The 12,029-nt window shown below is 52.5% G+C and overlaps 1 protein-coding gene across 12 annotated transcripts in view; it reads left to right on the top strand.

Moving 5' to 3' along the window:
• The window catches only part of ZHX2 (zinc fingers and homeoboxes 2), a 155,064-nt gene that overhangs the window by 61,485 nt on the left and 81,550 nt on the right, over positions 1-12,029 (top strand). For 7 of the 12 annotated variants that reach the window (XR_012920161.1, XR_012920162.1, XR_012920164.1 and 4 more), the window contains one exon: positions 9,732-9,789. The gene's annotated coding sequence lies outside the window, so the exon portion shown is untranslated. Of the gene's footprint in view, positions 1-3,623; positions 3,811-9,731; positions 9,944-12,029 lie in introns of all 12 variants that reach the window. The other 5 variants (XR_012920165.1, XM_012743307.3, XM_012743303.3 and 2 more) reach the window with 3 other exon arrangements.

The raw sequence follows: 12,029 nt of genomic DNA, 5'->3' as shown, positions 1-12,029 counted from the left end.
ACTTTATAGCTGGTATTTGGACTACGGGCCACCAGTCTGAAGCTCCTGGGAGCCCCTCAGTGAGCTGTGTAATTCTCTGCATTGTCAGAGCTTAGACAAGAGAGGGAGGAAGGAAGGAAGGACTTTGCTTAGACCTGGCACTTTGGCTTCTGTAAAGCATGGCATTCCCGATCATTTGATCCACAGGTTTTTCCTGTGTCCTTACTATGGGGGCTCTGAAAACATTGAAAGGAAGCAGCAGAGCCCAGTGATTAAAAGCGTGGGTTTTCCATGTCAGACAAATTCAAGGTTGATGTCTAACTCTGACACTTCCTTGCCAAGTGACCTTAGACAACCTATGTAAGTACTCTCAGCCTCAGAGTTCTCACCTGCAAAATGGGGACAATGATCCCAACCACCTAGGGTTTGTATGAGGATGCAGTGAGGTTAATGCACGTCCACAATGCCTAGCAACACGCCTGTCTTTGCTGTGCGCTGAGCCCCCCGCCAGGTGCTGGGAGACAGTGGTGAACGAGACACAGCAGAACCCTTGGCTCTCCTGCATACTGGGGGAGACGGACAATAAAGGAGCAATTATGTGAGCAGATGACAAGTCAGTAATTTGAGAATAGGATCTGTGGTGTAGGAAAATAAAACAGGTGGTAAAATAGATAGTGGCAGGGAAGGAAGTTGGGTGGAGAGGTCAGGAAAGGCTCACCAGGGAGATGACTTTGACAAGGAGTTGACAGCTATGCAAAGACTCAGGCCAGAGTAATCCATGCAGGAGGGACAGCAAGTGCAAAGGCCCGGAGGTGTGCGTGTTGGTATTTGTTGTGGGTGTTACTGCATGTGGCCCCATCCTCTGAGTCTACCACCCTCGTGGGGGAGACAGGGCTGCTGTCCAGCCCTCCAGGGTATAGCACCCAGCTAAACTGGGATGCAAACCATAATCAGGGTGGGAGTTCAGAGGAGAGTGGCTCAGTGAGGGCTGGAGTGGCGGGGAAGGGCTGCCGGAGCAGGGACAGGGAGGAGGAGGGTGTGTGGGGAGGGGGAATTTGGTTGAGGGGCCTAGTATCTGAGCGCCCCACAAAGACCACTCAGGCCAGAGCGGGTTCTGGAGGGAAGGCCAGGCGAGGAGGCCGGAGGAGCCATTTGTATGACCTCAGCGTTGGCTGACAAGGGCAGCGCAGCCGCCATTGTCACGGTGGGGTGGGCAGGTTGTCAGTGGGAGAGAATGTGCTCCCCCCTCAAGATGGACGGCCCTGGGCGGAAATCCAGCCGTGTGAGTCACAACCAGATGTACGTCTTGTCAGGGAAGGCCGCGGCTGCAGAGAAACTGGTCATGGTTTCCTGGAAACGTCCTGAGCTCGGGGCAAGGGGGCTGTGTGCGGAGGGTGCGCTGGGAGGGCTGCGCCTCTCAGGGTCGTGGCCGAGCCTGTGGCTGAGCCGGGTGCCAGTGGACCGGCTGAGGCAGGTTTGGCAGCCCTCTGTCTCCCGCCTCCCACAGAAGCCTGGAGCCCCCTGGACTTCTGGTGGAGGCCACGCACCCGTTGAGGAGTCAGAAAAGGGGCCGCACTGGGACCTGGGAGCCGGCGTGTTCATCCCATACGTTTGGATTCAAGTCTAAGGGCTCCATGAACGCAGCTTCCCCGGCGCTTGGTTCCCTCATCTATAACGTGAGGGGATAAACTGGGAGCTCTCCAAGGTTCCGCCCAGCTGGACCATTCAGGCACTTCCTTCATTTCCCTCCTTGTGGAGGAGAGAAACTGAGGCCGAAAAGCAGAGGACTTGTTCAGAGCCAATCCGGTTGGAAATGGGACTGGAGCTCCCGCTCTGGCCAGCTCTGCACCCCTCCACCTTGCTCTGACACCCTGCTCCTCTCCCCGAACTTCTAGTCGCTGGAAAACCTCCTTCCTTCCTTCCCCTCTGCCTGTGCTCCTCGCCGGCCAGATAGGGAGGCTCAGTCTCCCCAAGAATGATGTTCCCACCTGGAGAGTGGGTCGCGAATCAGAACCAAGATGGGGACTCCCAGGGCACTGGCCACCTGGGTGTACTCACTGGCATTAAGCAGGCAAGACCTCCTCTGGCCACCTCCTATTTGAACCCTCTGAACCCTTCGATCCAGCTTAAACAGCGCCTCCACCTGGAGCACTTCCAGGTCACCCCAGCCAGAGTCATCATTTTAACAGGCCCTCCCATCCATGCCACTTTATAATCCTGTTGTGGGCATTTCACTTAGCTTTCATTGTAATTATTTGTGTATACATTGTAGTTCCTCTGCATAATTTCAAACTCATTGAAAGCAGTAACCAAATTGTCCTTATTTTTCTATGCCCATCATTAGGCTCCTTTCTGACACCTGATGCAGTATTCCAAGTGTCAGATAGATATTTGTGCAATAAATGTGGTTTTCCTTCTCCCATGCAAAAGAGTTCTCTTCTTTCTGAATGAATGGTTGGGTGTGGAATCGCATCCATCCATTGCAGAGCCAGCCTGGATTGAATCTTGGCTCTGCCTTGTGCATACTGCATACCTTAGGCAAGTTACTTAACTCTTCAGTGCCTCAGTTTCCTCACTTGTAAAACAGAGATGATCATAGTGCCTACCTACCTGGGTGGCTTTGAGGCTTAAATGAGCCATGCATGCAAATAAAGTGATTGATAGAATAGCCAGCATCAACTTGACTCTCTAACTGAAGTTGTTACACTTTGGTGATTCTATATGCAAGTTTGTATTTGATTTTTTTGAAACTATATTATACTGCCTTGCAGTTGCAGTTTGGCTTTAGCTACTTGCCAGATCCTTTCCAGTGCTTGCATTTTCTGCCTCTGCCTCGTGTGTGCACTGCTCAGGGGCGGAGTGTTCCCCCAGCTACACTCTTGCTTGGAGGAGAGGGGCAGGGAAGGCCTGAGTCACTGGCTTAACTGCCCGCCAGTGTGGGGCTAGCAGCCACATTAAATGCTCTTACTCAATTCATGTGACTTGACAAATTTGGAATGTGTTAGGGAGAGAGAGTTTTTCCAGCTATGAGTCAGTACACTTATGTGTTCACACACACATTTTTTTAAAAAAAGGGGGAGTTTAGTGAGAATCATTTATGAGTGCAAAGTGGAAACCTCTGGAAATTTTATTTTGACCCTGAAGGCAAGTAATACTTAAGACATTTAATAAAGGGTTTAAACAAGATACAATTGGGAGAAAACACAGCTAGCTAGCTGCCTTCTTAGGTATGCTCAGCCACTGCATTGTACATAGGTGGATCCAATTACATGGGTTTATTTGGCACCTCCTGAGTACCCAGAGTTTTGCTACATATGGTTGAAGGAAATAAGAGATGTGAAAATAAGGGAAGCAGAACCAGCATTTATTAAGCTACACCTATTATGTACCAGATAGTCATGAGGTGGGAACAAACATGTCCCAAGTTTAAGAAGCAGTGTAGGGGGAATGGAACAATGATACTCAGACAGGCTTGGGTTCAAACCCCAGCACCTGACTTTCATAATATCATCTAATCCCCATCATATCCCATCTTACGGATGACAAAACTAAGGCTTGAAGGAGATCAAATATTTTTCTATGGGCATAAAGTTCTTAAATGATAGAAACCGTATTCTAAACTAGGTCTATTGGTCTCCCACCAGGAATGTACTGTCTCCCTATGCTAAAGAAATTGGGGTTAACCAAGGAGGAAGACAGACCCATTCTCAGAGCTGATGTCTGCACATCCTGACCAGGCACTGTTCTGGGTGACCAGAGTCTTCAGCCGCTTTCTGACACTTGCCTTCCGTTCCTGCCCACTGGGGATTCTGAAGAACCTGGTTCTCCCAGGTTTGATCTCTTTGCTGTTGTTTATTTTAAAGAAAGAAACCACCACCCGCCCAGAGGGCTTCTGTTTCCAGCTCACTTACATCTCTTTTTTGAGAGCTCATTTTCATAGATTTCCAATCCCCCGGGAGCTGTGTCTTTCCCTCCGAAACAGGAGCTGTAATCAAAGGTGCATTCAGCCCTCTCACATCTGCCAGCAGCCGCTCTGGAGCCAGGCTTCCCCCCAAGGCCTGGCAGAAGGAGGCACAGGCCAGGTGCCCGGGGAGAATTTTTCCCTACACAAATCAGATCGCCCTGTGGTTGCCCTTTCTAAAGATTGCAGGGTCCCCAGTGGTGCTTCTCAGATTGCTGGGGCACCTGAGGAGGGCCCGGAGGTAAACAGGTTACAGCCTTCCATTCAGCAAATAATAATAATTTTAAGGGCTACCATGTGCCAGTCACCTGAAGACACAGAATCCAACTCTTTGCCACCACTCACAGGTAAAGACCCAACTTCATGGAAGGACTCCAAGCCCCAGAAGATCTGGCCCTGCTATTTCTCTGGCCCTCTCAGCTCCGGCCGCTCTGGCCAGCTGCCTATCTTCGGGGTCGGCCATGCCCCTCCCGCCCCAGCCCGTGCACACCCTTCTCCACTCGCTCAGCCCTTCCTCCTCTTCTCCGCCTGGCTTGTGCCGTGTGTCTTCCAGGTCTCACCGTAGTCTGCTGTGTCCTCCTGTGCCTCTCCGTGCAGTCTCGCCACAATTGCATGTGCTTTGATCAGCACAATCATGTCATTCAAGTATTTATCTCCAGCCCCATAGTAAGGCCAAGGTTCACCTTATCTCCCCGATGGCCTGGCCATGGTCAGTGCCCGAAAAGAGTTGTTGCAAGAACAAGGAGACATCAGTGAGCAAAATGGACACTCCCCTTGGTAAGTGAGTGACACTGTTGCAAGAGGAAAAAAAGAAAAACTAGATGCTGCTCTCCCCACTGCTGGGCGTGTCTTCCTGGAGTGTCAGTTGTACTTGACAATGGTGAGGAAGAAATATTTTGAAACAAATCTGAGTCAATGCGAGAGTAGAATTTGGTATTCTCAAGAACGTTCAAGATGTTGAGCTGCACATACACACCCCAGGGCGGTTGTGCACTCAGCCTCTTCTGTCCTCTTCGGGGATCTTAGTGGAAAATGGGTTGCGGATGGTGGGACAGATGGCCCAGTTTGCCAGCAACTCCAGCCACGGAGCCAGAGTTGAAGAGGCAGCGTGGGGAGGAAAATGGAACGACGACTAAGGCAGGCCTGAGTTCAAACCTCCGAGGTGGACTTTCTGTTCTTGTGACTATGGGCAACTTTTAAAATCTCTGTCAGATTCAGGTCTGCCATCTGTGCATCTGGCATGTGAACACCTGCTGCTCACAGCTGCTGTGCAGAAGAGATGCAAGACATAAGCAGCCCAGTGCCTGGCACAGAGCGCACTCAGGAAGCGCTGGCTGGGGCGTGAGATGCTACCTAGTGATGCTCCTCTCTGCCCTTGTGAATGGAAGGCTGTGGTTAGTGACCAAGGAGAAATATTGTCTGCAACGAAGACAGGCAGCTGAAGACTGCACTTCCGGCTTGCAGTGATGGCCAAGCTCGAGCTCCACGGAAGTAGCGTATAGTTGTCCGTCCACCTTGAGCTTGGCCTTACCCTCATTTCCAGTGCGGGCTGGCTCCAGCCAGAGCTCATGTCGCCCTCCCTGTGCTCCAGAGGCTGCACACACACCCTTCCTTGCGTTGTCATGCTGTCCCCTCAGGACAAGAGGCCCTTTTCCCTAGACTTGGAGCTTCTTATTCATCTGCTAAATGTTTGCTGAATGGAAAACAGAATGGGACAAACTTTGTTAGAGGGAGTGACCCTAAGGGAGGGTATTTCTCTTCTTCCACTAGTTGTTAAAGTCGCTCCCCTCGCCCTCCTGGTCAGATGCCCCGCAATGTGACAGGTTACCCTAGGCCAAAAAGAGTGTGGGGGACCCATGGGAAGATGCTACCAGCAGATTTTCTCCCTTATTGCGATTTTCTCCATCTTACCAGCCTGTTCTGGAGAAAAGAGTGCTGGAAATGTGTGCACAGTGAGAGTTCGGAGGGCACCGAAAGTCCTTTAATCTGTGTCTGATGCTTCCTAATGTGAGCTGCTGCTTCCCGCACGCAGGGACTGTGGGCTGCAATCCAGGTGCACCCTGGCCTGGGACCCCCACCCAGCCAGAGGAGACAGGCTCTGCTTGCAGCCCCGCCGGGCTGAGGAGGAAACCAAGGTCCCGAGAGGGAAGTGACCGGCAGGAGGACACACAGCACTGTGTGTTGGAGAGAAGCAGGACCAGACTGGGGCCTGCTGCCTCCAAGACCAGTGCCCTTTCCTGTGCACATGTTGGGGTCTAGTGGGTGATGGTGCAGTGCTGGGTTCAAGGATAAACGGGGAAAAGTGCCAATTCGGTGAGATGCCCCAGCTCCGAGAATAACACACTGTGCAGCCCCGGCCAAGCCACCCTGCCCCTCTGAGCTCCAGTTGCTGCCTAGTCAGTGGAGGATGATCACAGGTGCCGTCAGTAATAAGAGCAGCCGACGCACCTGCTCACGCTGTTCTAAGCACTGTATACTATGACCTCCCTCAATCCTGCAGGGAAGTCACTGTTAATTGGGGAAAGAGGGAGAGCAGAGCCTTGGAGAGAAAGGGACTAGAACGTCGTAGCCATGTGGCTGCAGAGCAGGGTGGGCTCAAGAAACAGAGCAGCAGCCAGGGAGCTGGGAACACAGTGGAGTGAGGTAGGGTGGGGAGGGGAGCAGGTGCTGGGCCTCGCAGGCCAGGGGCAGGAGTGGGGTCTTTGTCCCAGGCCAGGTAAGGGGTCTATTAGCTGCTCCTACCTTGCACCCCTTTTTTACTTTGTACTTTCTCATGCTCAGTCTATGATTTATCTTTCTCCTTTTTTTATAATGTGAGTTTCTTAAGAGTAGGGACTTATTATTTATTTATGTCTATCTGGTGCTTAGCACAGACTCGGTATATATGAGTACTCAATGATCATTAATTGAATATTTAATATACTCAATATTTAATATTAACATGTTCAATATTTAACAACTATGTATTAATATATTATACACTTAAGTTATGTATATACATTAGTAGCTAAAATCTAACTTCATTATGCAGGCATTTCTGCTATAAAATAATGTATGCATTTCTCTAAATCCTCGCATTGTGAAAAACTCAAAAATCACAGAGATTTAGGGAACATTAAGGTTGCATCTCCCCACTCACAACTCCTGAAATACTAACAAAGCACAGTCCTAGTGATGAGAGTAGCACAGTTAAAATGGCATGCTAAATTTTGAATTGAAAATAAATAGCAGGACCTGAGGAACCATAGGGCTGTATTTTAAAAACAAAAAGGAAGAGCTTAGAGATGAGCAGCTAGAGAAGGCTCGAGGCTGCTGAGTTACAGAGGCAGGTAACTTTATCTGAAGCTACAGGTGGAAGAGCAGTTCAGGCTTTGCTAAAATGTAGCTGAGATGGGTAGTCCAGTGTGGCCTTTGCACAAAGATCAGGGAGAACCGAGCAACAAACACATCTAACACAGAACACGTGGCCACACCGAGCCGTGAGGAAGAGCTTGGGGTAAGTCAGAGTAGACGGCGAGGAGTCCTCCATGGCTTACTGCACTCAGCTGGGTCAGGGTGCTCTGCGTCCAGCTGTGGTTACTTGGTGGTGCAAAACATTAACGTGCTGGGACTATTTGCCTGTGAACCAAGACTACGTCCACACTGCACTGACATCCTTCCCCTGTATCTGAGCGAATGTGTCCTATGGAAGCAAGTGCAGTAGAACGAACGATGTATATGACTAACTGATAAGCCAGGAATGCCAGCTGGCTAGTTGACATTGAGAAAAGTGCCAGCCATGCGCCCTGCGTGGGTTGTGGTCTATTTTCCCCTTGGTCTATGAGTCTGTTCCGTAAAACCACCTTGCCAGCAGTGTGGAGCCAGAGCTTATGGAGTTGGGAGGCACTGATCCAAAGCATTATAACCCTGTGCTGTGATGTCCCTCTCCCCTCCGGGAGCAGCTGGACTGCCCTGGCTGTACCTGTGGATTTAGAGTCAGAGGACAGTAACCCAGCCTGCCTGTGAGCTGTGTGTCCTCAAGAAAGTAACTTACCCTCTCTGTGCCTCAGTTTTCTCAACTGCGAAACAGGGCTAGTGACATGCCCCTTAAAAGTAAGGAGCCGATTGGCTGGTAGATGAAAAGCTCTTTCTAAGCTATAAAAGGCTTTAAAGAGTAATGTCCTTCCTCCGTGTCAGTGCCTGGAGCACTCCAGTTAGCCCGTCTCCTGGGGCTCCTTGTTTCTCGGGATGGTCAGTGCTAAGGGCAGTGGGCAAGAGCACTAAACTCCCTGGAATCAACATAATCTTGAGGATTAAATGCAGAACCTTGAATTTCCCTGCAGTAAGGAGGTCCAGAACTTTTGACCGGGGAATTTTGCTGACCCTTGACAAAACCGAGGAGGGGAAACCTGCCTCCAGTGTTCAAGGCCTCCCTCTCTGAGCACCCTGCAGCATACCTGGGTTGACCCTCCTCCTCCAGGGTTAAGGTCACCCCCACCACTGGCCACCACCTTCCCCTCAGCCACCCCCAGCAAGCTGGACTTGCCTGCCACCCCTTCCCTCTCTCCTTTTGCTCCCCATAAATGGTGCGGTGGAAAGGACCGCAGGCCTCAGAATGACGTGAACATGGCTGTGAATCCACTCTGCCACTTAACAGCTGTACAGCCGTAGTAGCCAATGTGTCACTTCTGGAGCCTGTTTCATCCCCTAGAGAATGGGCTCTGACTTCCTTCCTTCTGTGATTAAGAGGATGATAAGCCAGCACTTTGCAGACTTTAGCATGCCCAGGAATCACCCGAGGGTCTTGTTAAAATAGAGGTTCTGATTCCACAGGGTGGGGGGGGCTGGGACTCTGCCTTTCCTGCGAGCTCCCAGGTGGTGCGCCTGCACCTTTGAGTAGCAAGGCTCCAGGTCAGGTGCGCAGAGTGCCTGGCGCGTGCTAAGTACTCACCACTCAGAAGCTGCCGCCTGAAGATTTCCTTTCCTTCCAGTCCAAAGGTTCTCCTCCGAGAGCAGGAATGGGAGAGCAGAGAAACCTCTGCTCCTCTCAGAATTCTTAGGGAAACAAGAAAAAACAAGTTTTGCTTTAAAGGCAGGCCAGGCGTGGGGGGAGAGAGCAGCATGCCCTGCTAGCAGCTCCCGGCTCAGTGGCTGCCGCTCTGCACACACGTGCGCCGCAGGTGGCCTCTGCCGGGCGCGGAAACCTCTAGGGCTCAGGCCCCAACTTGCCATGCTGTGAACACATCCTCACAGCCCGGCACACGGCTTGCTCTTCCGGCTACAGCTCTCCCGAGGAATTTTGAAAGCACACAGGGTTCGCTTGGCAGGAGTCTCCCAGGATATAAATATGCTCTGGGGGCTTTTGTTTTAAGGACTGCGGTATCTTTTCCACTCGAGGCCTGAGCGCAGAGCTCTCCCCCTGCGCCTTCACCAAAATGGAGCCCTGAAGGGCCGGCTGCCAGGAACAGGCCCTGAAGACTCCAGGAGACTCTGAGCGAGGTTAAGGAGAGGCCTCCCCCACCACTGCCCCCTCGGATTTTGCCTTTAGTTTCGCTCTTCTAAAAATCCTGCTTCTCAACAAGCTGCTGACTCATTCAGGGCTAGGGTCTTTTTTTTTTTTTTCTTTCTCAGAATCGCCACAAAGCCCAGGGATTTTGAGGTTGGTTTAACGAGCAGCTGGGTCCTCACCGTCTTCTCCTCATTCATCCTCCCACCTCCATCCCCGTCCCCCAGTGACTCAGGCCGGCTAGAAAAGAGATGGACACCCAGTTGCTCTGCCCTGCTTTTAACACTGAGTTTCTCTCCTTTGTAGGTCTTGCTGCACTGACTGCTCATCCGCAGATTCCCGGGATGTGAGCAACACAGGACGGGTGAGTGCTGCCGTGCGCCGCGGTGGTCGGGCCTCCGCAGGATGTCGGGAAGGGAAAGGAGAGGAGCGGGAGGGCAGGGGCAGCTGAGCTCTGGCAGCTCTGAAACGGTTTCCATCCACACGCACCTGGGAACAGCACAGTGCCACGAATCCAGGTATGAGTCCCTTGGAATTTGCCGGGTCCCTGCCAGTCCCTCCCCAGAAGCAAAGGGAGCCTGGAGGTGGCTGGGCTGTCCTCTCTCTGCCCAGACGACCACAGCTCAGACCCGCCATCCAGAGGGCATGTGCTTAGAATTGTTTCCAAGGTTAGGGAGATACTCTTAGGACAGAGAGGGAGCTACCTGGCTCACACCAGTTGGTAAACCACGGTCCTGAGACAAAGCAAGGCAAGAAAGCCACCTTTGCACATTCGAAGGACTCTCACTGGCAAGAGGAAGGTGGACATCTGTGGACTCAATCTAAGGAAGAATTCCTAACACAAGGGCTGTGCATAGGTGCAGGAGGCAAATTGGGAGAGTAGTGAGTTACCTGTCGGTGGCAGAATTCAGAGGTTGGAGAAATGTCCACGCGAAATGTTGCAGGGGGGAGCAGCTTTGACTAGGGCAGTGTTTCATAGACTATTCGCTGGTGATCTAGAACCCCCAGAGGACAGGCAGCGGGAGCAAGGAAAGGGTTTAGGGGAAGTCTGAATGAGGGAAGCTTCTGAGCTCATGCACACAAACTCTTTTAGCACTGCTCCTTTTTAGGTGGCAGGTTCCTCCATAAAACCATTCGGAAGCCGCTAGATGGGATGACCTGAGGGTCTCTCCTGTGACCTGTTGCCCATTGGCCAGCTGCACCTGAGCTAACGCCAGGCAGTGCACATGACATGGGCATCGGCCCAGACACCTACTGTGTGTGATGGGTGGGCAGCTCTCAAAGCATGGGGGGAGAGTTTTGCTCAGAGGCTCTGGAGAGCCTCTCTCATGCCAGGACCACAAAAGAGTCACCAGCTAGTTGTGCCATCAAGGGATCTGACGCAAGATCCAGACCACACAGACCGGAAGAAAAGGCACAGGGGGAACATGTGGCAAGACCCACCCCTGCTCCCCCAGGCGCCAAGAAGGCAGACGTGGGTGTGGCCCAGGCAGGCGGCTTGGCTTCCCCCAGGGAGCCCACGGGCCCTTTGTCAGGGGCCGGGCCAGTTCCACATATTCGTGTGACCAAAACCTGGCCCGCTGAGCGTGAGAAAAATTGCACTCCAGTTGCAAATGGGGAAATTACGCAGGAGGGACACCCCTTGCGCTTGGGAGGCCCTGAATAGCGAGCACATGGGCTTCCTTTGTGCTTTGTAACTGGGTCTTCTTCCCCAGGCCTGGGTCAGCTGCAGCAGTAAATATTTACCAAGGGCCCCTGAGGCCAGGGCGCTGTGGGAGGCCAGAGATGGTGTTTTTCTCTAAGCAGCTGACGGCCTGGATGGGAATCGGGTTTGACAGTGGCTGTGCGCAGGCTGCGTGTTCCGCTGGGTCCCGCTCGCTGCCGGGGCACAGGGAGAGGACAGGATGGCCAGGGCTGAATGGTGAGTTCGAGCCATGACTTGGCAGGAGCTGAGCTCTGAGGACAGGAGCTGTGTCCTTGCAGTCACAGGACCCGGCACACAGTAGGTGTTCATGAGTGATGGTGGAGTAGAGTGAGGAGGGGCTGTGCAGAGGGCCGGTGTCTATGGTAAAGTGCAGCGTCCCTGGGGTCAGGCTGCCGGGCGGAATCCTGGCTCTTCCACCAGCTGTGGGGCCTCAGGCACGTTGCCAGCCTCCCTGTGCCTCAGTCTCCTCATCTGTCAAATGGGGATAGGGATAGTTCCTGCCTCATGGAGTGGCTGCAAGGATTCAGTGAATTAATTCTTAGGAGGCTGCCTGGCTCATGCCAGGACAAGCACTCAATAGCTATTAGCCCTTGCTCTTATTCTTGGTGTGGGACATGACCCTGCTCAATGTTGGGACGTGAAATAGCACAGGCTGGGGGACAGAGCACTGGGCTGAGGGTCAGCAGCCATGGTGCAGCCGCAGGGAGGGGACCAGGGAAGCAGTCCCTCCCTGGAAGCTCATTCTTTAAGACAGAGACGCCATGAGGAGGCGTAAGGGTGGCACTGTTCTTACCGCTCTCTTCCCGGGATGGTCCCTCCTGGTTCTGAGGCTGGTCCAAAGGCAGAGGCAGCTCTGCCATTCATTCCTAGCTGGGGGCCTCTTGCAGAGTAGTTCTGTG

This window comes from Microcebus murinus, chromosome 7 (genome assembly GCF_040939455.1).
Source record: "Microcebus murinus isolate Inina chromosome 7, M.murinus_Inina_mat1.0, whole genome shotgun sequence".
Lineage (NCBI taxonomy): Eukaryota > Metazoa > Chordata > Mammalia > Primates > Cheirogaleidae > Microcebus > Microcebus murinus.
The sequence above is the reverse complement of the archived record's forward strand: the minus strand, read 5'-3'. Positions and strand labels throughout refer to the sequence as shown.